The following is a 27,634-nucleotide window of genomic DNA, read 5'->3' on the forward strand; positions in this document are numbered from 1 at the left end:
AAATTCAAATTTTGCCAATTTTCTCCACAATTTACAGTGCTTGAACATATTTTCTTGGCATATTCCGATTCCTCTCGTCGAGATCTGTCCAACGGTGTATGCCACTTATTGGGCAAACTCTTGCTTTTGAAATTAAATCGGATTTCAAGTAAGGAGACAGCCATTACCATTTGAAAAGCACGCTAACTTTCCAGCCAATTTTCTCCAAAAAATTGCACTGCTTCTTATGTCAATTTAGGCTTTAACTGAATCCTACGGGACAAAAAATATTTCCAGGCTTTTGCAGTATCACTCCTCTTTAAAAAATCGCTTTAACGGGATAATTTCCCTTGCAAGCATTGTTTGACAAATCAGCTTTACCATAACAAATTTAATTGGTATTGTTCTAAATGAATGAATTATTTCACATTCATTGTTTTGCAAGCAATATTCATCATGAATGTGTACCTTTTCAATTAAACGATAGAATGTAAAAGTCGAACGGTAAAATAAATATTGCGCAAACTCTCACAGAGATGATGATGATAGTAATGAATTCATTGTCTGCCAAAATCAACAAACACACGGATTAAACAATGGAAAGTACACGTTTTGCACTGTGGACATTTGCAATTCATACGAACAGCACATAATAAAACGAACAACAACTAACTGCAGCCGCGGCAAAATAGAAAATTTGAGCAGTAGCGTACGTATATAGAAAATCATGCAGGGTGAGCGAGCGAGCGGATCGAGTTTTCCCATGGTGAATAGTCGCTGCCTGAAAGCAATGGCGCACAAACAAACAAACAAACACGCGGCGAGCTGTTTTACCATAATTCCCATTGTTTTTCGGCGTTGATGCCATATTTGCATGCCGCTCGTCGGCTAGGCGGACAAATTCGAGTTCTCTGCTCTGCTCTCTCGTCATAAATAATGCATCAATTTGTAAGCCGAGTGTTTACACGCGGCGCTGCAGACAATGATGTAATAATTATTATTCGGTCTGTCTTGTTTTCATCCCGCAACCCTGCGCGCACAGCCGAGACAGACAGACTGCTCCATTATTGCGACCGTGCACTATTTCGTGTCCCGCGCGTGTCGATGCCAAGTCCACAATATACATGCATGTAATTCCCAGCAGCCGCGCACATGCATTGCTCATCTCGCTGCCCGTGACCCGTGCACGCCGCATTTGCATACAAATAGTGGAGGAGCAAGCTCGTGGGATGCGAGTCGATTGGAATAGATAATTTTCCTATACGTAATCTTTTCAACTTGCGATAATGGAAGGAGAGCAGTTATGAAACTTAAGACTGCATCATCGGAATGGTCGGAAATGCAGCCCCTATTATTGTTAGCGTCGGAATAAAACAGATTTCTCCTCGTATTTTATTGATCGATTTTTATATTTTAAGATGGGTGACCCCCTGATAGCGAAGAGATAATATATTTTCATTGAAAATAAGTAGTATGAAACGGGCAAAAAATAGCAAGCAGAACACTCTATGAACCCGCAACACGTTTTTTTCTGGAAAATATAAATGATTTTTGCTGTCAATAAGAGGTTTTCAAAAATTATTGTGAAATAAATCTCTGAAAATGAAAATTGAACCTATTTGCTCTCATAAATCGAGAATCAAACGAATTATAGAATAATTGACTTATTCACCAGTTGCATAAATAAACCCTCAGTGTTCGAAACCGCCAACAGATGGCGCAACCATATACTTTTGTAATAAATTTAATTTTAAAGCACTTCCGCTGCGATTTCAGACTCAATTCTGCTACTATGCATTCTTCACTTAAAATTATTTCTTTTGGCGTGCTGAAAACCAAAATCAGTCCAGCCATTCGCCGTAGAAACGTCTGAAAAGATTTTATATTTTAAAAAATAGCTTTTCACGATTCTCCGGCGATTGGCTTAACCGATTTTGGTTTTCAGTACGTCAAAAGAAAGCATATTAAGTGAAGAATACACAGTGGCAGGATTAAAAGTTTGAAATCATAGCGGAAATGCCTTAAAAATAAATTTATTACTAAAGTATACGGTGGCGCCATCTGTTGGTGGCTTTGAACACTGATGGTTTATACAACTGTTGAATTGCGCGGAAGAAATATAGTGGTATATGAAAATAGTACTTTGCTGATCTAAATAATTCTGGCAATATCATCGCGCCCAAAACTTTTCGGTGAATGAAAATTTTGTCTTTTCAAAACAAGAGACATTTAAAATATTTAACTGATTTTCTTTTAATTAACAACATCCGGCCATGGTTCAGATGGAAATGTCTCACAATCAGCCGAGGAAGGAATTTTGACCACTTCTTTCAACCTGTAAAGATAAAAATAAATTAATCACCCTGATTAAGCTGAAAATTCTAAATCCTTAATTTTTGACAAACTGCGAGAGGAATTCTTGAGAACTTGGCAAAAAAATACTTCCTCTTGGACCAGCGGTTAGCACTCTTGGAAGTATAGATACGGTGCAGCAAAACCGATTTATCAGGAATTTTTTTTAAATGTTATTTAGGACAAACTGGAAATTTACAACATCATTGATATTGAAACCAGTGCATTAAAAATGCATTTTGAAAAAGTGGAACGAGTGGTCAGTATAATTTGCAGCACGAGATGTAATTGGCGGCTAATTGGTGCTGCTTAATGGAAGCAACGCACCAGAATAACTACCCCGGCGGCGCGACCCAAGTTTTCGCGTTTTGCATGCAGCCGCCCATAAAGTTTTACGACACGGCGGCACTGCTGCCGCCGTATTATTGGCCGCGCGCTATTGGAATCCACACCACATAAAACGCTCACGTGAGCGTGCACAGAGTAACGCTCATTACGATGAAATTGCAATAATTGAAGATGGGAATATAACACGCCGAGGCCGTATTCACTCTGATGCGCCTATAAACTCGGGTATTAATTGCCTGTTTGCTTTTCTGCGAGCGATTAATCATCGGCGGTCGCCGCTGATGCCATGCACCGCGCGATCTATCATCTCGAATTGCGTTCGGCGAGCGGGCGTGGGTGGGTGGCTTGCTGGATGCCGAAACGCGCGGTGCTTTCAGGCAGGATTACGCCCTCCGCTGCTGCTGCTTCATGTCTGCGACTCGTGTGTTCAAAAGAGCACCGCTTTGACGTTTTTCTTCTCCCGTCATCCTTTTTTGGGGCTCCAAATTTAGCTCAGAAATTCCGACGCTTTCCAATCAATTGATCCTATTGAGCCGGGCTTTCAACTGAACACATCCTTCATGTCTCTGGCTGAAATGTTTCCAATTTATTGTTGTTAAATGGAAGTGTGGAGATTATTGGCTGCTAACAAATTCAATGCTAATATTTGAAAAGGTTACAAATTCTAGCAGATTTTTAAGCTGTCTAAATGGTCCCTAATTTGGAAGAAATATTAAAATTAATTTTACGTTTTTATAATCTGGCACAAACAAGTAATAATTACTTTTAAATTTATACACTGCTTTTTAAAACCAGCTGTTTTGGTTAAGACTAAAAATATTGAATAAAGCAGAGACTTGCTTTTACTCTGTGAAATAAAGAAAAAGTTATATATTAAATTAAATTAAAATAAAAATATTTTCCCTTGACCAGCGGGGTCTAGATGTGGGATAAAATTGATTCGCACTGCGCAGATCCAAGATGGCGTCTGAATGTGGGAAGCAAAAAGCCCTCTTTGGATTGCCATACGAGTTTCAAGAGTTTGTTTTTACGATCTAAAAGACAGAATTAGTGCAAAGCAATGCAAATTATTCTTTTCGCGCATTTTCACGTGACCGATTTCTCGCGCCATACTCCACCGGACGCCATATCTGCGCGTCGCACGAATCTGGCCCCCGCTGCCCTTGACGAAAGATTATTATCCCTTAATTTTAATATTTAGTAGCCTGCCTGAATAATTTTTAAAAAAAAAATGCGATACATTTTAATGGACGTGGAGTGAATTGTATAGAGTAAGCTGGACACGCGGAGTGGAGTTTGTCATGCAAATTATGCCCCATAAATGCATCGACACATCGAATGCAGCTCCAGCAAATCACATATTCAATTCACGGACATGCAGATTTTGTGGGAATATTGCGGAAGTTCGGAAAATAAGCCTGAGTGTGTACGTGTCAATCAACAAGCTAATGGACGAGCATAGCTCCGTGTTCACGTTCATGTATTCACAAGCTGCTCTAATTTAACCGTGATGCAACGCTGTCAATTGAATTAAACCGTTTCCATATTGCACAACTGAGTATATTATTAATTGAAAACGACATTATGCTAATTAGGGGACTCGTTTATTTCATCCAATTAATAATTTTTTGTATGCAACTCGCAAATGAGTGAATGGAAATTTGTCCTTTAGAAATGTATAACTTTTTAGATATAAAATTTGTGCATAACTTCATTAACAAGAAATACTCGTTGAAATAAAATTGAAATTAGCATAGCACAATGACAAAGAAAATTTCAGATCAAAATGAGAATAAATCAAACTGGCACTAAATCAGGCACAACGGGCTCATTTAGCATTGCAAAGAGCACTCTCCACGTGTCCTGAATCAGGCGCCATTGTTCCCAACGGCGGCACAACCTCGTCGGCATATTATTGCCAACTCTGTTGCATCGCTTTTTTCATTATTTCTTCTCGCGAGAGTAATATAATATATGCATCTTAAAGAGGAATGATACTGGAAAAGCCTGGAAAATGCTTGTTGCCAATGCATAAACTCATCCCTTAGGATTCAGTTAAAGCCTAAATTGACCTAAGGAGCGCTGTAATTTTTTGAGAAAATTGGCTGGAAAGTTAGCGTGCTTTTCAAATGGCAATCGCTGTCTCCTTACTTGAAATGCGATTTAATTTCAAAACCAAGAGTTTCCCCAATAAGTGGCACACACCGTTGGACAGATCTCGACGAGAGGAATCGGAATATGCCAAGAAAATATGTTCAAGCACTCAAAATTTTGGAGAAAATTGGCAAAATTTGAATTTTTACTGTAGGAAGGTCATTTTTTACTATTGCAAATTGTTGGACAAATTGTTTATCGGTCAATTGTTTAAGGCATCCAACAATTTAAATAATTTTCAATTGTTGCCCAGTATCATTCCACTTTAAGATACATACAGCTTGCTGTCTCCTGGCCGCTGCGGTTTGCATCCGGCGCTATGATCAAGACAGTTTTGTTTTCTCGACGCCTAATGTGACCATGCAGCTCGCGCTAATAATGCATTTTGCATCGCGAGTGCAATCGGACAGCTCTGGGAATTGCGGCTGCAGGCGACGTCCCATTAGCATTCAAATAGAAGGGTGCGCTTCCAAAGAAAGGATGATAACTTTCTTGGAATATAAAAGAACTCCTTTTGCCATTCTCTCGGAGTAGATTATGCTCACGGATATTTCTATTTACTCAGGAAAAATGACTTTTCTCTGGAGGAACATGGCTTTTGTTCCATTGTGAAAACACGGATTGTGCAACAAGATTTCTGTTTTTCTGCGGTTTGCTGGCAGTAAAAAAATGCATGGAAGATTTCTACTTATCCTTTTTCCATTTCCTCTTGGCAAACACAGATTTTACTACCATTTGAATTTCCTTTTTATCAGTTTGGAAAAGGGAGGATGAAAGAAATAAAAAATCTTAAAATTTAAATGGTAGAAAGGCAGTTTCGATCGATCCTGACAGAATTATCTGGAAATTTAGGATTTTTCAATGGGCAAACCCCTTGCCCTGAAAATTAATTACGCTTTGTACAGTAAATATTTTAAAGTGGAATGATACAGGGCAACAATTGAACATTATTTGAATTGTTGGATGCCATGAACAATTTGTTAAACAATTTGCAATAATAAAAAGGACCTTCCTAAAGTAAAAATTCAAATTTTCCCAATTTTCTCCACAATGTACAGTGCTTGAATTTATTTTCTTGGCATATTCCGATTCCTCTCGTCGAGATCTGTCCAATTGTGTATGCCACTTATTGGAAAAACTCTTGGTTTTGAAATTAAATCGGATTTCAAGTAAAGGAGACAGCTATTACCATTTGAAAAGCACGCTAACTTTCCAGCCAATTTTCTCAACAAAATTACAGCGCTTCTTAGGTCAATTTAGGCTTTAATTGAATCCTAAGGGAAGAGTTTATGCAATTCCCTGGCTTTTGCTGTATCATTCCTCTTTAAATAATTTAATTTCAATGGTAAAAAAAATTGTCAAATAATCTTTTTTATAATTTTGTAAAGCAGTGACTAAAATTTGATTTCGAGGAAAATCTTCTTGATATATATACACACGAAATTTCATCAATTTATTAGCTAATTGAATGAAGCTAAATTAGTTTGGCTGATGGGCCTATAGCAATATATCACTCTTGTTTTGCTGAAAATGACCCGAAAACGGCTTAATTCTTAAGCATGTTTGAATGTGTTTGTATTTCAATTTTCGACGGATGCTCGTGCTCAAAGAAGCATCCTCTTGAATCGAAATTAGCAATGCTTGCGAAACCCCACGTTTACTTCAAAGCTGGAGTTGAAAGGTTACACACAGCAAGCCCTGCAAAACAAGTGCCTTTTCAAACACGACGGCGGATTATTAATGTTGACGTGGCGCACTGTTCTGTATTTGCCGAAAACGCGCACAAACACCGAAATTCCGCCATTTATTTGTGCGTGTGCGCCATGTCGTGTGTGTGTGTGTGTTTGCTCGGCTGGGTCCACGCGCGTGGACGGAATTCGCACAAAGAGCTTTCGCTGTGCGTTATCTAGCTTCGTTTATTTGATATCGTCGCGCTCGTCTGCCTGCTCGCTCTCTTCCTATTATTGTTATTGCTGGTGTTGTGGGCCGTGTTCTTTGTCTCTCTTTATTATTATTATATCTGCGCTATGCGCGCCGTCAGACGACGAGAGCCATTTGTCAGGCTGCTTGCATGACAAGGGTCCTTTTCGACAAGATATGAATTTTCATCTCAACGGCGCACCGAAAATGCCTTTTGCTTTTCCTTTCTATTCGTCTCCGTGCACAATCAACTGCGAACGAAACTTCTCAAGACGCCGGCTGATCCGACATTTCGCGGGAAAGAATTTCGGAGATTCGAGACCAATCTCTCAAAAGAGCCCGCAGCACTCACGAACCTATTCGCGCGCGCATTTTTATCTCAATTAAAAAGCGATTAACGCCCAGCATCCCGGCGGAGTCATTAGTTAAAAGCTCGGCAAGCAGGTCACGCCCCTCAAACTCGTCGCTAACTAAGAGTGATGCGCTTCCAAGATGAGATTAAAGACCGGCCGGCTGATGAATAAGTAATGACGAGAGACGGTCAGAGGATGCCACCACGCTCTTTTCACTTTTTCATCGAATTAACCGCGCATCGTTTAACAGACAGACCTCCGACAGAAGTCCAAAAAAATGCACTCTCGTGACCGGGAAAGAGGAAAGTAATCGTGACGCAAGAGGAGATTATTATTTTTTGTGAAGATCGATATTGGAGGCGAAAGAGATAAAGATTTTATTAACTTAAGAGCAGATAAAATTTACGAAGGTGACATTCTGAATATAGTATCGATAAGGAAAGGTTCTAAATATAATGACACCCCCTTTGGCACGTGGTCTTCAGATCTTGATGAAATTCGGTGGAGATGTTGCCCAAGAAGACCTAAATTGAACCCTAAAATAACAGGTCAAAATTCCACAAATTGCCCATTTTACAGGGGTTGAAAGTTCGAGATTTTTGAAAAAGGTGATTTGTAACTTGGACTCTGTTTGAGGTAAACACAAAAATTTGGTATCCAAAATAATCTACGTTTGACGCCCAACAATCTTCCCAAGATGACCAACTTCGTAGGTCAAAGGTCAAGGTCACTAATTTGGGGTCAAACTTTTCAAAAAAATCCCACATTCCCAAATACATAAAATTTTTGAAACTTAAAATAGCCAAAATGTGCCTCATATCCATAGTAACCACTTATAAAAAATTGGTGATAATAATTTATTTCATTTTCGAGATATTTTGAATTGAGTATTTACGTTTGATGTTTTCCGGGTCAGCCAATCGTAATTAAAAATACATTTTCCACTAAATCTCAGCCTCCTTGGGTCAAATTTACAAAAACCGCACACCGTTTGACACATAATTACCTCCCCTAGGTAATGCAAGTGATCATGAGGGGTGCCCATCCCTTTCAAACCCTTTACCACCCCCTGGAAAGCAGAATTTGTTCATATAGGAAAAATAATGATCAATTTATCTACACATGGTTAATGTAATAATTATTGCTAATCCCAAAAGCAAAAATCATGTTTGGAAAACAACAATTCGAAAAATTGTAAAATAAGTTTAATATCACATGATCTCGCATACTTTTAATTAAGTTTATATTATATATACATGCTCTAATAACCCAGCAGGATTTTTTTACTGACAAAATTAGGGGCAGACCAACTTGAAAGTTTTAGGGAGACTAAAATCTTCTTACCAGTGCATCGCACTTACTTGAAGGAAAAATCCTGCCAATGCTACTGCGGCTTCTCTTCCTCGACAAACTTCTTCGCCCTGATTAATATTCAAAGTAAATTCCACTGCTTGCCTCCTTTACATACAATAATTGGGTTAAAAGTTGGCTCCGTTTTTTCCTTCCTCTCCGACGCGAAGAATGGCTGAGAATAAATTAAAGTCCGCGTGCCCAGTATATAATCGTTATTGTTCCATTGAGGCCTGGAGTTGGAAATTCACACGAGAGCAGAACAAAGGCTCGTGTGCGCGCGGCTGTAATTATCAAATTGAATCGCGCCACTCTCGGAATTCAATTGGCCCGCCGGTGTGATTGATTTCTAATAAACGGGAGCGTGGGCAACAACTATACATATTATTGCTGTGTTTCGCCGGCTTAATTGGACCTAAAACGGCACCGAAGCTTACTTGTGTCAATTAGCGGTTGGTAATCAAGCAAATCGACAAATATTATCGCTCACAATCAGAGTGTGCGCAAGCATAATCAATTAGCCGCTGCGCACGCCGAAATTATACCGTTTGCAATGCGATTGTTATTTTAATTAATTTATATCGCGATACACGTGCAATTGACACGCAGAGTAAATAAACAGCGGCGCGTTACGATTAAAATTGCTCCCACGTTGCTGATTGGATTCCACCTGCATATCCGATTTATGCGTTCGTTCGCCTCTCCTAATCAAAATTGTTACTGCACACTCCATTTCGAGTTTATGGAGTAAGCTTGAATTGGAGTTTCACTCTGGCGCTCGAATAATTCATTGGAACTCGAGTGCTTTTGTGTGTTCCCGATTCCAGAATGGGTCTCTCCACTCTCGACTCGTTATCCCACCTGGAAATAATTAGGATGATTTATAATTTACTTCAAAGTAAATTACTGCACTCGAGAAAGTGCTCATTGATTAATTTTTCATGATCAGAGAAAGGAAAATAAAGATAAACAGGATTTTTGGGACTTTGGATTATTAAAGATTTACATTTTAAAATGTGGAACGCCCAAATTCAAATCGTTCAACAAATAATTTGCATAAGTTGAATTAAATATTGTAAAAAATGTGAAAATGTGTAGCCTATATTCCGAAGCAAAAATGTTCTTTTCAATTTCAAGAAATTATTTTTAAATTCAAAATTCCAGCATAAATTTTTCAATTTGAGGAAATCTGTTTTTAACTTTTTTTATTAAATACCAATAAGCTTTATTTTTTTAGATAGTATGATAAACTCATTTCCTTAGAAAGAAACACAAAAATTTATAGTTTTAATTGACCAGCTGCATAAACCCTTAGTTATTGAAGCCGCCAACAGATGGCGCAACCAGACTTTCTTAAAACTTTTGTTATATGCGGTTTTAAGACATTTCCGCTGCGATTTCAGACTCAATCGAGCTATTTTGCTTTTTTTAATTAATTTGCTAAATTTTGACGTGCTGAAAACCAAAATCGGTTCAGCAATTCGCCGTAGAAACGTTGGAAAATATTTTTTAATTTCAAAAAAAATAGTTTTTCACGATTCTACGGCGATTGGCTGAACCGATTTTGGTTTTTAGCACGTCAAAAAATAGCAAATTAATTGAAGAATGCACAGTAGCTAGATTGAGTCTGAAATCACAGCGGAAGTGCCTTAAAATTGAAAGTCTACGGTGGCGCCATCTGTTGGCGGCTTCGAACACTTAGGGTTTATGCAACTGGTAAATTTAATTTAATTTTATGTACTTAAATTCAATTTATTTTTTATGAACATAGTGTTATAATATTATTAAAATGTGTTCATTACTATTCTGTATTTATTCTGGGTTAATAGTAATTATTTACAAAAAAAATAATTTTTGTTTCAATGTAGCTTTAATGGAAAGTGGTTATATCAATGAGAAGTCAATGTAATCCCTGCTTGTCTTTATAAACTCACCCTCTCTAAAGATACGCCAAAAACAAAAAGTGTCCATCTCAATCAGGAGGTGTGCTATTGCTACGTGGCTAGTATATTATCATTGTTGTTGGTGGCGCAAAACAAGCGAGCTTGTGCATTCCGGGCATGCACGTCGGCGGCCAGAGAGCCACTCAGTCGGCGCCCATTACGCCGCGAGCTAGGGTAAGCCTCACGAGTGGCCGAATCCGCTGGAATTACAGACGCATTACGCCAAAATGGACCCTCGTTGCCGAGTAAAAGCAAAAAAGTGCTTGCTTTTTCATCCGAAACAGTCAGTGGGCAATTTGCGCGCGAAATCGGTCACGACCTGATCGGCGGTGTGTCGTCACGTCCGATTGTGAATTCGTCGTAATTCGAGAATTTCGCCGCCTCGGCCATTATCGCCTGCCAATTTGCGGTCCGTTTGACACGCCGAATGCGCAACAACTGACAATGTGTGGTTTGCGTACGTGTATTGCATCACGTGTACGTACAAATCGTTTCAAATTGTTCGTGCTGTTTCAAACAATGAGCTAAAATGGACACAAAATTTAAAATTTTCTGTACAGGTTCAGGAAGAACATCTTTTTACGGTTGGAATTTAAATAATTCGCAGAAGAAACTGGGGATGACTTTGTCCGAATGAAACAAAATGAAGAGTAACTCTTTTTCGTGTCATCAAAATAATCACGACTCCTAGAAAAATACTAGAGATATTTGCTCCAACTCTGTTTTTCTTAATATGTTTCCACTCGGGAATTCACCAGTTGCATAAACCCTTAGTTTTCGAAGACGCCAACAGATGGCGCCAGCAGATACTTTCGTTATAAATTTAGTTTTAATGCACTTCTGTTGCGATTTCAGACTCAATCCTGTCACTGTGCATTTTTTACTTAATTTATTTTCTTTTGACGTGCTGAAAACCAAAATCGGTTCAGCCATTCGCTGTAGAATTATCGGAAAATATTTGTTATTTCAAAAAATAGTTTTTCACGATTCTACGGCGATTGGCTGAACCGATTTTGGTTTTCAGCACGTCAAAAGAAAGCTAATTAAGTAAAGAATGCACAGTAGCTGGATTGAGTTGGAAATCGCAGCGGAAGTGCCTTAAAATTAAATTTAATAATAAAGTATTCGGTGGCGCCGCCTGTTGGAGGCTTCGAACACTGAGGGTTTACACACCTGATCAATATCTATTTTAATTTTAAATGAGATGATTTTCAACTGCAATTTATTTTAAATATTGATTTTTTTTCGACCAAAGACGGTAAAAAATTAATTACTCAAGCTATTTTGTTCTTAAAGTCTCTCAAGAAATTAAAGTTTCCACTCTTTAATGCTCTCATGCTAAATTTTAGCTGGTCTGAAACTGCTGAGTTCAATTTAATCGTGAAAACAGATCTTCCAAGCACGGATGACTTATATAATGTACTGAATCTTAGGAAAAATTAAATTTCAAAATGGAACAAGACATTTTCCCAAGCTTGTTCGAATTGACTTGCTAATTGAATAACAAGAATCAATTTATTCAATTCTGAAACTGCGTTAAATGTAAAACCACAGGTCACTAGTGTGAAAAAGGCATACTCTAACAAAATCCACTCTCATACAATAAAACCAATAAAATGGGACGGAGCATGCGGTAACCCCTCGGTCGCGCCGTCATTGCCCGAGGCATCCGGCAAAATTGCCTTATTCGCAAATGTGGTGCTCTCGTATGTAGAAGTTTGGCTTGGCCTTTGTGCCGTTGCTGCTGACGCTGGCTGAGGCCGGCGTTCTCGATGCAAAAGTGGATATCAGTCGGTGGCGCGGCGGCGGCAAACGTAACGCGCGCGCGACGCCTGCATAATTCAGCGAGGGTGCAGCACGGTGACAGCATCAGCATGCAAACTGCTCGGCTGGTAATGTTGCACATCTCATCTAAATCTAATTTGATGCACATGTGCACATTTATTCACAGTTCTCGCGCGGTGATCAAAACTCCGGCCGGAGAGATCGCGCCGAGTCAGCTTGTGAATGGATAAGTATGTAGAGTTGAGTGTGCACGCTTCCGCTCTCTCTCTCTCCCTCTCGCAAATTTATTTTGCACAATTCAGAATTACGTGCACATGCAACTTTGTGGGTGGGTCTCTGGGGCAAAAGTTGGCCAACTTTATGCAGTCGTAAATCTGTAAACCGATCGATTAGCAGACAGAAAGGTTCGTTTTTGCGTTAATATAACAGAAAATGTTTGTAACTACTTCATCATTCGCATTCGTACTGCCGGCACTGCCGCGCAAAGTAAGTTATGTTAGTTGTAAAAAACCTATCATTCTATTTTTTCTCAAACGTCTGATCAAAACTTTTGCAATATTCCTAAGAGGATCTTGCTAACAGGAAAAATCGTAGAAATTTAAATAGAGCATATTAGAAAAAATAAATATCAAAATGCTTCGCCGTAAATTAAAGACACTATAGGTTTTAATTTCTATCTATATTATTTAAGATCTATACAGCAGTATATATGTGCCACGTTTTGGAAAATAACTTGTTGGGAAATTAAATAGGATTTTAAGTAGGGGTTTGCAAAAAAAACACAGTTGAAAATACACTGTCTTGTGTTTTTGTCCCGGAAATTACCGAAAATAACCACCCTTTTCAATTATGGTTTTTAAAATGATTTACAAGGTTGCAAAAATCCGCATTTTTAAAAAAAAATGCAGTGCAGTGGTAAAATGCGATTTTTTCAATTTTTACCAGTTTCTTGCAGGCAATGTTTTCACCTCATTTTTCAATAATTTACTAATTATTAACATATAACCTCGACTTGAAAAATTGTCAGAGATAAATTTTTGGAGAAATTGAGGCAGCAAAATGGAAATTTAAAAGAAAATATCTGCACAATGGAGGAAATTTTGAGCACTCCGACCGAAATTTTAGATCTTCACAGAAGAAAACTGAAATAAATTCATTTCTTGCAATTGTTGCGCAAGAAATTGGTAAAAATTGAGTGGTAAAAACCAGTGATGAAAATACTGGGTGGTAAGCAAATGCAACCCTGATTATTTAAATAAGAGAGCCCCATCTTTCCTGCAGTTAAAAACTCAAAGAAAATTGTTAGGTTTTCAAAAGAAAAACGCCATTATTTCTCTATAATTTTACTATTTTTTGGCGTATAATGAGATGCCAAAAATCATTTTTAGATTTTGAATTATAATTAAATTAAATAAAAACGTCACATTGGCCCGAATTTATCCGCACAGCAGTGTTTTTGGGACCCAGTGAGCTAATAGCCTACAAGATGTATCAAGAGAAAGAGGTTACAAAATTTAAAAATATAGAATAATTAGGAACAATTTAAATTCCGGTCGACTTCTACCAGCATATAAAATATAATTCCACGATCTGAATGAATTTGAGCTCGGCATTCACCTCCGGCATAATCGAGAGTCAGTTGTTGTGCTCGAGGGTGGTCCGTGCCGGCACTCGAGGGTCATGCGGTGCAGCGGTCGGATTGCATCAGCAACCAGCCGGCCCGGCGCTTTGTAAAATACTCTCTTTGGTATATAGAGATGGATCGCGCTCCTCGCTAGATTCGTGTGCCATAGAAGAGTAGGGATTTCGAGGAGACGACGCCGCGACTCTGGGGCGTTTCTTGCTTGGTGGCCGCCGCCGCCGCCACAACACACACGCTGCTGCTGCTGCTGCATCAATCAGTCATTGTGCCGCAGCCGAGGTGGCGTGCATCTTACTGCCGCAGGTGTGTCGATGTGGACCAGCGGACGTCCAACTTCGGATCTATCGACACCCAGCACGTGTGAAATAATTCGAGAAACTCGTGAGTTCTAGTTTGGGATGGGAATTTGGAACACTTAAAACAAATAATAAGACCAGCATTCATTATACGGATCGATATTAATTAAAGTGGAATGATACTGGGCAACAATTGAAAATTATTTGAATTGTTGGATGCCGTAAACAGTTTGTTCAACAATTTGAAATAATAAAAAAGGACCTTCCTAAGGTTAAAATTCAAATTTTGCCAATTTTCTCCAAAATTTTGAGTGCTTGAACATATTTTCTTGGCATATTCCGATTCCTCTCGTCGAGATCTGTCCAACGGTGTTTGCCACTTAGTGGGGAAACTCTTGGTTTTGAAATTAAATCGGATTTCAAGTAAGGAGACAGCCATTACCATTTGAAAAGCACGCTAACTTTACAGCCAATTTTCTCAAAAAAATTGCAATAATTATTCACAATTTAATATAATCTCAAGAGAGAAACAGACGACAAAAATGAAGCAGAGTACACCCGTTAGAGATTTAATTTAAACCACAAAACACGCGTTGCTCGCTGAGCAATTATTGTTCCTGCTTTGTATATTATATTTTTCAGTGCTAACGCGCGTGCGAGCAAGCATCATGTTTTCCATTCAGCGACCGCACGCACAGTGGGCGCAATTATTAATAAAGGGCCGCATTTCGCGAGCAGTCTGGCGTGTGTGCTAAATAAAAAACGAGCAGCAATTGCAGCTTTGAGACAGCGCGCGCGGACAAAATTAAATCGCAATGCAGAGTGCAGGCCGTGCGCGGTGGCCGGCACACAGCTGTCGCCACTCCCCAAGAGAGTGCTTGCAAAAGTTGCTGGCGATGCAGAATTTTTACACGACTCGTTTGTGTACACATATTCGTTCCAATCATATGCAGATTGCTTGGTACACATCATGCCGCGCGTGTGGACGGAAATGCTGGAAATGCTGATGAGCGACAGGCACAAAAATTGCCTCTTCCCATCGCAATTTCATGCGCGAAATTCGATTTATTTTTGCCAACATGGCTGAAACGAAATGGATGAATAACATTGCTTTGATTGGAAATGTTTTCACAAAATTACTCTTATTTTGCAATCAGCCAAAAACTCGTGGAAAAAATTCTCAGCATTTCTGAAATCAATATATTTTCTATTTTCCTAAATTAAGCTTGTGAGTTTTAAAGCCACTCTGGGCGCTATAAAAAGTTCGGTTAACAAAAGTTTCACGCGCAATCACGAGAGAGTGCACGTAAAACAGTATTGGCAGGTGATTTTCACGACGTGTGTCAATAAACCACGACATTTTCAGGCAGCTAAAATGTTTTCTTTCCATGACAGAAATAGAGCAGCGTGACAATAACCTTTCCCTCACGAATCTGGCAGAAAAATAACTCGATTATGTTTCTTTCGTGAGATGACACGGGCGTTTTCTTTTGGCTACATTTTTATTTGACTTCTCAGACAGCAAAGAGAGCAATCTCTTTTGTAATCTCATTGGTCGGGTGGCTTTCGCTCTAATTAAAAATAAGAAACGCAGCTTGCTCGATGGGGTACACAGTATTTTAAAAATTAACAATGACAGTACGCATAAAAATTGCAGTTTAAATTCAACTATTTCTTGAAATTTTATAAACTTATGAAACAAAAATAGTGCTTCACTCGACAAATAGAATACAGTGTAAAAAATGTAGCATTTTTGTAAATTCTAACTTATATTTGGCTCATGATATACATTTCCAGGGTCAAAATTGAGTGTTTTTTATTTACTTTCGCAATTAATTAAAAAATTAGCGAGATCTACTGCAAATTCATGGACATTTCCTTTTTGAAATCAATTAACAACAAAAGGAGAAAAGTAAAATCATTTATTCGTCAAACGAAATTTTTTGTTTGACGCCATTGAGCTACTTTGAAGCCTAAAACTGTATTCCAAAAATTAATTTAACATGCGCTCCTCCTTCCCGATTTCATTCTCTGGTCAAACGTCTTTTGTGTGTCATCACAGCAGCTCAAGTTTCCCAATTACTGTCTCGTCGACACGCAAGATTCACGAGCCCGTCGTGGCCCACAGGTGAAGCCGCGCACTGCGTAGTGTCTAGCACTTGTTTCGGCCGTAAACGCAGCACTTGGATGCTTCTTTACGATTATTGCTTTCCTCTCTCTCTCTCTCTTCTTCGTTTCATCCGACACACACGCGCGTTTCTCCGGCGGGCGGGCGGCGAGCCGGTTTTGTGTGTGAAAGAGAGAGCCCCAGCGAAGGCCTTTGTTCCCGTCTGCGGTGCAAGTGGGCGTTAATTTTTTTGTTGCGTTTTGTTTCTCCAGCCGGCTGGGGCGGCGGAAGAGATGCTGCGTGCGTGGTGCGGCATTGCTTGCTTACACACACACTTGTTCGCCGGCCGGCCGACCTTGACTCGTTCCCCAACTCAATCACATCTCTACGCAAGCATCATGTGTGCTGCACTCCACGGAGGTGTGAAAAAATCCCGCGAGACAGCGCTTTCTTTTTTGCTTCTTCTGAGTCATTGCTTGAAAATCTCTTGCGGCTTTTTCTCAGAAATCTTTTTCGTGATGCAGCAGTGGCTGTGAGAGAATCATATTTCAGAGGTCTCAGGGCGAAAGCATGCTGCAAAGGTCTGAATTGGAATTTGCTCTGAGAGAGGAATTCCATCAATTGTGTACAGAGATGGATTATTTTTTGATATTTTAGAAAGAGAGAGAAATTGAGGATTTAAAGAGGAATGATACTGCAAACGCCTGGAAAATGCTGGTTGCCAATGCCTAAACTCGTCCCTTAGGATTCAGTTGAAGCCTAAATTGAAAAAAAGAAGCACTGTAATTTATTTTATAAAATTGTCTGGAAAGTTAGCGTGCTTTTCAAATGGTAATGGCTGTCTCCTTACTTGAAATCCGATTTAATTTCAAAACCAAGAGTTTCCCCAATAAGTGGCATACACAATTGGACAGATCTCGACGAGAGGAATCGGAATATGGGAGAAAATTGGCAAATTTTGAATTTTTACTGCAGGAAAGTCCTTTTTTACTATTGCAAATTGTTGAGGAAATTGTTTGTCGATCAATTGTTTATGGCATCAAACAATTCAAATAATTTTCAATTGTTACCCTGTATCATATTCCACTTTAAAAAAGTTAATAAAGCCAATTTTTTTTGGATAGAATAATTTTTTGTTTTTGAGAGATATTTGAAAGTTTTAAAATCTTCGAATTTGTTCTGTACTCAGACCAAAATAACTTTTTGTTCGTTTTTATTCGTAAACTATTTTTTTCTTAGTTTGATTTGTGGTAAAAATTAACATGAAATTTTAAAAACAATGGCTATTTGCAAAAACAAAACAATTCCAAATATTTTAATCGAATTTTCATATGTACAACAATTTTGAGAAACGTGGGCAAAATCTAAACTCATCTTTTTCTAATTTTTCAGAGCAATTTATGATTATGGCTGTTTATCCTTGCTTGATCAATTAAAAAAATATTGAAAAAATAACTACTGGAAGAAAATCAATAAAATGCGAAAAAGATCAATAGCGCAAATCTATTCTAGTTATTTTTGCGCGTGTGTTTTTATATTTATTTATTGGCTTTCTAAAAATTTCAGTACCACCTAGGACGGTTGCATATTGTCAACATAAAAGTTTCTGACACCAATAAAATATATGCCGATTGCCACTTTGCATGCTTTCTTGCTCCAATGCTGATTCCGCTGTTTTCTTCTGCCGCTACATACGCCGCAAAATTTCTCTGCTATTCGCTATTCGACACAATCAGTTTCTCTTTTATACCTAATCTGTTTTTTAAAAATATAAACAAATTAAAAATTAATTTGATTTCCATTTTTTTTGTAATAAAAAACTTGAGTGCGGGCGTACGAAGGGACAATGACCTGTTGTCCGCGTAATTCATCTCAAAATTAATACTGTTTGTATTACTCTTTACATAACGAAAAACAAGAGGCCAATTAAAATACTGCAAGTATAGCCGTCTTTCGCTTCCTTCTTGGAGGTTCGTGTCTTTGCACCTGATTGTGAGCGTACGGCGGAAGCTGTTAATTAAGAAAAGCGTTGGCCGACTCCATTAATCCAACACATAGTTCATGCTGTTTGCTTCCATTCCATACGAGAGTGATTTTTACGGCACAGCAGGTGCGATATCATTATTTTATTACCCGCGTCTGTGTATATAATATACGCGAGTTCAGTTTTCGGCGTAGCGGAAAGCTGTATACACAAGTTGCGGGACATTATCCGACTGCCGAGCGTGAGCGTGAACGGCAGAAAGTGTGAAATGAATACGAGGAATTTTGCGACCACTCTGCGGTGGCCAGATGCTTTGATGAAAACGAGCCTATAGTATAGAAAAACGAGCGAAATTTTTCACTAATTGGACCAGATGGATGAGACAATGTAATGCAAACATTTATCTTACGAGTAAGAGCTGTGAATTTTTGTGAGTCCTACTTTTAAACAGATTTTGTAGAACAATAGTTGGCTTTTGAAGATTTTTTTGCCAATTTAGATTGTTTTAGTACACAATTAACTCAAATTTGAGGTTTAAAAGAGCTCCGTATTTTTAATTTCTAAAGATTCTAGTTAAGGCGTACAATATTTCATTTTTAAAAGCATTTTGAACATATTTTTGTGTGAAATATTTCCCTCTTTCAGACAATTTTGTAAAGGTTTTGAATATCACTTTTCTTAAATCAACAAAACATTTTAAATACTAGAAAAAAAACCATATTTTAACAAGTTGTTTTTTGGAATTTTAAAGCTTCTTGATTTTTTCTCACGAGACAAAAACTTAATTTTCAAGTTCAAGGGGCTTAAAAAGTTCATGCTTATCTGACGGTCCCGTAACGATTGGAAACCAAAAAAATGGATCCTCTAAAATAACGGCCTTAAAAAATGGATATTATTTATCAGACGTCCTCAGTTATTTTTTTTTCTATCAAACTCCTTTGACGCTTAAAAAGGTTGTGCGTATTTTTTGCATTTTTAGATAAAAGGTTTATTCATTTCGTAAGAGGATCAACCTAATTAAATTATTCTGAGAGCATTTCTCAACAAGTAAAAACTAGAAATATGATGAACGAAAAAAACAGTCGCGTTCACTGAAAAATCTGTGCGAAGCTACCTTTGCCATCGCCTTGCAGCACTTTATTAATTGCACCATCACGTTTTGCTCATTATCTTATTGAAAATTCGGCCTAATGAGCCGCGAGTGCGCCGGAATGCTTTCCCACGCGGCGCAAAGTTCCCTGGCGCACGATATGCTCTGCGCGCGATCGACGTTTTTTCTCCCAAACGCAAATTGCCGGGCCTATCTGCATTATCTTAATTAGGCGCAATGATGTGATGAGAGCGAGCGCCACCCATCGCAAGAGTTCATCGCCTTTTGTCTCTCTCTCTCTCGATGGAATAATGGAGGTCGAATCTCGTGTGTCTTCGGCCAGCCATGCAGCAAAAGGTCACACTCTCGTAAATCACATTGCCGTCAAATGGGCCGCGTTAAAAGGTCAATTTTTAGCTGCATTAGGCCGTGCCGGCGAGATCAGAAAATTGAGCAACGGATGGTAATTAGCTGGTAATTTTACTCAATATAAATTTACAACTTCCTCCGACAGGATGGCTGGCAAAAGTGAAAAATCACTTATAGTTTTTTATTCAGAGAGTTAGAAAAAAGAGAACTTTAGAAATACATTTTACCTACATTTACTGAGCAGTTTGAATCGTGGCTCGAATTTTTAATATGAAATTTTTTATCATGTTGATTGTTGGATGCCATAAACAATTTGTTCAACAATTTGAAATAATAAAAAAGGACCTTCCTGCGGTAAAAATTCAAATTTTGCCAATTTTCTTTTGGCAAGATGGTAATAAAAAAATTTAACCAACTCCTGAAGAGAAAAATTATTGAATTTCAATGCATTCTTTTGATTGAAACCGGAAAAATCCATTTATTTGTAGGATTTTTCTTTTAATTGTGTTGCGAAAATTATTTATTCCCTCTTTTCCCTCTTTTTTACGATCTCGTTAGTAGCTGCTGTAGCGAGGAAAGTACTGAATTTCCTCCTCCTTTTATTGTTTCAGAGCGGTGATCCGGCGAGTCACGTGGACGGAAAGGCTCTAATAGAGGAGCCAAACCAAAGCTCCGCTACAGTGCAAACGTGCGTTTCATTCGGCTTGTTCGCCGCCGCCGCGCACCGGGTGGACAATCACTGTCAGTGGAGTTTCGCACAGCTGTTTGTCAGCTAGGCTGACGAGCGCATCACGAATTATATCTCTGTGTGTGTGTTTGTGTTTGCTCACCGCTGTTGATCACATCATCTGGAGCACAGTGACCAAGCTGAATAGTAAGTACAGTTTAGATTATACATTATTTAGATGAAGGAATTTTTTTAAATAAGAAAAAATCCATTCTGGCATTGCGATGTCATTCGTTTTTCTGGCGTTTGAAAAATTAAATAATACTACAAGCACAAAACTAAAATGTTTCTTAACCAATCCTTTCTTGTTTCTCTAAGATATATTCCAAATAACCTATAAAATTTTCTTTTAAATGTGTTGAAAGATTACGGTTTGTCAATAAAATTAAAGTAATAAATTTTTAATGTACTAGTTAAATTTTTTCAGTTTTTTCCTTATGCGTAGCGAGAAAATAGCGTTAAAATGTGTAATATTTAAGAAAATTTAAACTATTTATTAAATTGTAGCATTTCAAGAGCAATATAGATGTTGCAAATTAAACAGCCGGCAATGCTTTTATCGGAAAAAGTCCAGAAACAATACCAGACCATGCTAGGAAAGTGAATTTTAGACGTGCAACTATTATTTTCTGCGCTTTAAATCGCTGCGGTATCATTAACTGACAATGATCACAGAAAATGCAATTTAAGGCCGCTTACACCATGCTTAAAACCGTCTAAAATTCACCAGTTGTACAAACCCTTAGCGTTCGAAGCCACCGACAGATGGCGCCACCGTATACTTTCGTAATAAATTTAATTTTAAGGCACTTCCGGTGCGATTTCAGACTCAATCCTGCTACTGTGCTTTCTTTACTTAATTTATTTTCTTTTGACGTGCTGAAAACCAAAATAAGTTGAACTAATCGCCGTAGAAACGTCGGAAAATAGTTTTTACTTCAAAAAAATAGTTTTTCGGGATTCTACGGCGATTGGCTTAACCGATTTTAGTTTTCAGAACGTCAAAAGAAAGCTAATTAAGTGAAGAATGCATAGTGACAGGATTGAGCCTGATTTAGCAGCGGAAGTGCCTTAAAAATAAATTTATAAGGAAGGTATACGGTGGTGCCATCTGTTGGCGGCTTCGAACACCAAGGATTTATACATCTAGTCAATCGCAAAATAAAAAAACGTCTAGGCTAAAAAGTGCTTTAGTTTGTTTCAAGAAATAAAATGTCTTTCCGTGATCTTTTTTAATATTCTAGCCCGAAATTATTTTTGAATAGTTTTGCAATATTTTTCCACACGCAAAAATAAAACATTGCTGGATATAGGCATACTATTTCTTCGACTTTTCACTGGGGCAAAGTTTCCCTTATTTCTCTTTTTATTTGTCGCATTCAAGTAAAAGCTTTTGTTTAAAATCACGCTGAAACCACGTACCGTGTGCCGAGCGACTGCGGCTACATCTGCAACAACCTTTTTCCGGCTGCACCCCATTTTGAATCCCAAATAACGTTCTGTGTTCCTCCCCATCTGATGGAGCAAGTGAACAAGCACCCACACATACACGTAGACACGTGTATGTTGTATCCGTTGAGTCGCGGCGAGATCTGACGAAGAGCAAATAGCACTCGAGCCAGAGTGCGCCGCTGCTCGTGAATGTGTAGCGCGCGCGGAGACGGAGACACTTCTTCCTCCTCGGTCTCGCCGGCCAGGCCGACGTGTATTGACGATGCACTGCACGCTGCATGTGAAACGACCAACGTTTCGCGAATCCGCCTCCGCTTTGACGAGAGCAGCAAAGAAAAACTGCTGGGAAGCCTTTGATTCGGCTCGAGGCGACACTTGCTTTGATGCAAATAAGCAGCAGAACGACTCTCCTCACTCAAGGGTGTATTGTCCGTCCGACCGGCCGTGCGCGTGTATCAGATGCAACCCTTGCAAGAAGGGAGCCAAAGAGATCCTAGCCCAGATCGCATTTCCAGCTCCCAGGAGACTTGTCAGAATCAATACCGCGCGCAAATCGCCAAATTTGTCTCAAATGGATAGTGTTTTCATGTGCGAATCCAATTCTATACAAAGGGAAAATAAATTTGTCCTTTAAAGACCATCTTTGACGAAGTTTCTGAGCACACCAATAAATTCTTGAGGGTCGTTTTAGGTAAAGTAGATATTTTTCCGACTAAAAAGTCCAGCGCGACGTGCGTAGCTCAAGTATAATTTTTTCCCGCCAAAATATGAACCTGCGCATGCGTCAGAGCTGGCACACGCCAACCACCGGCGTGACGCCTCTCCTCGGCCACACCAGCTTTGATGCATGCGCAGTTCTCGCATTCATATTGTTTTGGCGGGAAAAAAGTTCTACTTATGCTACGCACATCGCGCTGGACTTTTAGGTCAGCAAAAATCTCAAATTTACCTAATTCGACCCTCAAGAATCGATTGGTGAGCTCAGAAACTTCGTCAAAGACTCTCTTTGAATGAATAATTTAGGATTTTTCTATTGATTTTTCTGGAAACCTGTTTTCTAAACGGAAAGTCCCACAAAAGAAGTTCAAAAACAGTTGCAAAATTGAGTGGCATCCACTTTCTTTGTTGTGAAATTGCCTTTTTACAACTTGAAAACCTCCCCTAATAAACTAAAGAGGTTAGGAGGTACTCTATTCTATTGCGATGCTCTTCTCAAATTAATTTATCAGAGCAGGCTGTGAATTTCCAACAGTTGAATATTTTTTGAGCAAAACAGCACCACACGCTTTATTTTTGGGCTGATTTTGATGGTTTTTAGGGCATTATTTGAAGCATAATTCCCACAATTCCCCTTTAAATTGCATTTTATAATGAAAATCTTGGTCTTCATTTCTGTAATAGATTTTCAATCGAACCTACCAAAAACTGTGTTATTAAATCAAAATCTTTTAAATTATAAATTTGGGTGTGTCAATTTTACAAATTTTCTAACGTTCACGTGTGATTTAAAATTATGATGTCGTTTTTGTGGGTTTCTGGTAAAGTTTAAATGAGAACTGAAATTTTTCTGATTTATAATTTTAATTTTGAAATGCAATACAAACTTTATAAAACAAGCAAAATTGTAAAACACATTTTTTTAGAGCAAAACTTTTCAAAAGCTCAAAATTCAGAGTTAAGGACCTCTCTGTGCGTGGGTTGGAGAGAAAAGGTTTCGTCGCGTCTGTTTGCGAACGAATTTGGCAGGATCAGCCGACGACTGCCGACGACGCGCACTTGCTAAATTTCCACTCGAATTTCCCGTGCAGCATAGACGCGCACGCGGCCCGCTCTCGGTGGGTATTTTATTATGCAAATAAAATTATATTCCGCGAACGTGTCTTCTGTGCCGAGCGTGCCGAGTGGCGTCGTGTGTTACGTTCGAAGTGTATACTTATGTATATCTATATACTTTACACAAACACAAAACTAGCAGCAGAGAGCGATAGTCGGGGCGCGGGGCGCGCAACACCCTATCCGTCTGTCCGTACACCGCAGAATAAACGCCAAGGGTGCATTCACAGTCTGGGCCATTTTTAATTTCGCACTGTTTTTGCACACACGTGTTTCGCTCGCAAAACACACAACCGACACACTCGCTTGGTGCTCATAACATCCTTTGGGGCTCATGCAACCTTTCAAAACAATGTTAAAATCACTTTTTCCATTTGTGAATAAACAGAAGCAGATTTATGGCATGCTGGATTTTTTTGTTGTTGTTTTCTTTTCGGTGGTTAGTCAATAAAAATACGTCATTCAATTTGTTCCTCTTTTTCTCGAGATGTTTAATACAAAAAATCTAAAGGAGTGAAATATTTCCAGTTGTTTTACTTTAACATTAGAGTGAACCAAATTTATTGAATGTCCAGGAACTGACTAACCACTTTCATCACTGCCAAAATATGTTTTGTTACTAAATTAATTATTGAGTGCCCCTTGTTAAGGAAATATGGGCAACATCAAAAGATATTGGCCACTACCAAAGAAAATCAGAAATTGTATCGGCTTTTGAAGCGTGACATTTGCAGATTTTTTTTATCAAAGAACCAATTTGCAAATTTGCCATAAATTTCCTGAAGCTACACAAAAATACAAATATCTTTTTTAACGAAAATTGTAATCAAACAAAGACATGCATTGAAGTTGTTTGAACTTAAAACTTAGAATCCCGAAAAAATGTTCCGTGTTTTGCTGCTATTTAAATTTTCAGTATTGTGACACTTTATCAAAGCAGTTTCCCATCTTTGTGATACAATAATACAAAGAGCTTGGACCGATTTTCCGGTTTCAATGACAACATGCCCGTCGGGGCTGACGAAAAATATGAATTTCACATTATGTTTGAGGACAAAGCGCTCGTCAAATCGGCGTTTTGCCTAAACAAATCCAATAAAAGGTCGATTTCACGCGAGAAAACACTCAAAATGGCATTTCCACTTTGGTCGGCCGGATTTATCAATCTGGCATTATGTGCGAGATGCTTGCCGGGAAACTTGGTAGACAAAGCCGCATTTAATAAGGTTGCTCCCTCAGAGTTTGGTATCGTTGAACCATATACATGTGCTGACAATGAGCCTGCCGCTTTTGTTGCTTTGAGAAAGGTTTGATACCAAACAAAACAAAACAATTTTATAGCCAACCTTTAAACTTTTTGATTTTAATCAAATCCCCAAACTGCGAAAGCGAGAAATTAAAAGTTTCTTTATGAAATTGTTCTTTGTCGTGTCTTTGATAGCCATCTCACAAATCTCTCCCCATATTTCACTCTTGAATCTAGATTTAAATAACGATGCAGGAATACGCACGAGCGGCCCGGAAGCGTAATTTGCGCGGCTTCGAGATCGAGAGTGCACGTTTTGCCCCAATTCTTTCAACTGCGCTGATTGATTCTGCAACAAATTGCATGAACATTAAATTGCGGCTGAGAGGAAATCACTTTAAACGCTTTGAGCTTGCGGTGGAGCAGTGAGAGGAAGAATTTCTCTATTACTGAATTATGCGAGATCATTTATAGTCATTTGCTGCCGCTGAGCTTGCTCGTCTTCTTGGACAATTTATTAAAATTAGTTTGAACTATAATTTGAATTTATGTTCCCTCTAGCTCCTATATTTTTGGATTTGCAACGGAACCTTTTTATCGGGACACGTGATCCCCATTTCAGACCTCACTTCTTGGTGTATGATAATATGTTTAACCCTTTTCCCCCCTGAAAGTCACAAATTTGCCGCAATTTCGGCCCAAAGAGGACCGTGTTGGTGAAGAAGCAGAGACAATATCGTTATCCGGCACCCAGCCCGGCGTAAATTGTGCCACCAAAAAGGGCAAGCGTTCAATATTTTGGCCAAATTTATCGGCGCGCCGCTTCCCTTAATGCAGAGCGAGTCAAAGCCGAGCCGAGGGTTACGTTTTGTTTGGTTTTGCCTATCGCACGTGCAGCCAACACAAAGGAAGGGAGCGAGCTTAGCGTACAATATTTTGAGCTCATTTTATCGCGAGTGCAGAGGTGCACACGGGTGCTATTATCACTGGATCAGCACAAGCCGACTGCATAGGCGCCTCCTCTGTGGACTCAGCATCTTCCATTGTGCAATATTGAGAAGAGAGAAGAGGCGCGCCCTTATCGGACGCTCTGATTTATGTTAATGACGCTGCGTTTCGCCCCGAAATATGCTGTGCATTGTTGTGCAGACGGCAAATGGACTCCGAAATGGGTTGCGCAGGAGTTCGCTGCCGGCGTAAATGAGCCTCTTAATACTTTCATTAGATCGTTGTGCGGATATTTCGCGGTCGGGGATTTAAAACACAGATATAAATTTTATTGATGGTCTTTATGACCGGAAAAATCACTTTAATACTAGAACTAGATGATTGGAAAGTCTTCGGAACCCTTTGACTAAGCTCAAATTGGGGATTTTCCAACCTTAAAAAATTGCGAACGTTACTGATGAAAATTTTTGCATTAAGTCGGAGAAAAACATGTTGATGATGCATTCAAAAAGTCGTTCTAACCTTTTTAAACAAGTTTTTAATGACATATGAGAAAGAAACGCCAAATTTAGAATTTTCTAAAATGAGATTACTGTTTTAATTCAAAAACTTCTGGGAAATATTTCAATTATTAAAAAAACGGGACTAAATTTATTCCTGTAAATTGTCACCCTTGCAAAAAATATGGGATTGTTACGTTTTGATATATTCACCTTCCTTCCTCAACATTTCAGGAAGAAGCACGAGCAATTGTGTTCAATTTCTCGCTCGTTGAGCGAGACAAAACCGGACGCTTTCATCGTTTAATACAATTACCGTGTCTGTCAAGCGGATAATTAGAATGTGGCGGCCGATGAACCTCGAAAAGAGCGCTCTGCTTTTATTTGTACTCCTGCTCCATTCATTCCGGTCTTTCGCTGCGAGAGCCAGTCGACGGCGTCACTCGCGGGAAGAGCGGCGGCCACCGGTGAGCCATGAAGGATCAATCCCCGAATAACAGAGAGGCGCCGCTCTTGAATTTCATTTCGCGCTCTATAAAATCCAAATCACTTCTGTAATTGATGGCCACACTCCCAGCGAATTATCATTCCCCTCCGATTGCGGCTGCAGTTGAGAAATGAGGGTCTCCGCCGTGGAAAAACAAACAGCCAAAGTTTATCCAGCGGTCCAACTTCTTATTTGCCTTGTCATTTCCCGAGATAGCGAATCAATGCGTTGCCACGGAAGAAGGCTTCTTATTTTATTGATCCATGATGTTTTGCTGGATTTACTCAAAGGATTTACAAATGAGTGTGAACGATTAATTAATCAGCCATTTTTTTATTTAAGTTTGTATCCAGCAGGATTCAACCAAGCTTCCAAACGCTTCCAATTATTCAAAACTAAATTTAGAAAGCATTAAAAGAGGGATAACTTTCGTCTAATTAAACCCTAAAAATGCAAAATAATATAAAGACGTCCCAGGAATAATAAATTACTCTGGGAAGCAATATAGCGAAATCAATCATGAAGCAAAAATAAAATAAAAGGGGCTGTGGCAAAAGGCAGATGTATATATATTTATTAAAGGTTTTTCTGGAAAAATCTAGAAACATAATTTAAACTACATTTTTCCATGCTCTAATTGAATTTAAATCACCGAAAGAAAAAATTTCAGTATTGTTTCATGCTCATCTATTGCCTCTAATTGTAAAGCCACAGAAAATAATTCATGTGCCAATGTCATTCAGGATCTGACACCAGTTGTACGTGTTTC

The 27,634-nt window shown here is 38.8% G+C and overlaps 1 protein-coding gene across 8 annotated transcripts in view; it reads left to right on the forward strand.

Moving 5' to 3' along the window:
• Positions 1–27,634, forward strand: part of LOC135941341 (protein O-linked-mannose beta-1,2-N-acetylglucosaminyltransferase 1-like) — a 216,458-nt gene that overhangs the window by 39,519 nt on the left and 149,305 nt on the right. For all 8 annotated transcript variants that reach the window (XM_065486748.1, XM_065486747.1, XM_065486749.1 and 5 more), the window contains one exon: positions 20,284–20,546. The gene's annotated coding sequence lies outside the window, so the exon portion shown is untranslated. The remainder of the gene's footprint in view (positions 1–20,283; positions 20,547–27,634) is intronic.

This window comes from Cloeon dipterum, chromosome 3 (genome assembly GCF_949628265.1).
Source record: "Cloeon dipterum chromosome 3, ieCloDipt1.1, whole genome shotgun sequence".
In the NCBI taxonomy this organism is placed as follows: domain Eukaryota; kingdom Metazoa; phylum Arthropoda; class Insecta; order Ephemeroptera; family Baetidae; genus Cloeon; species Cloeon dipterum.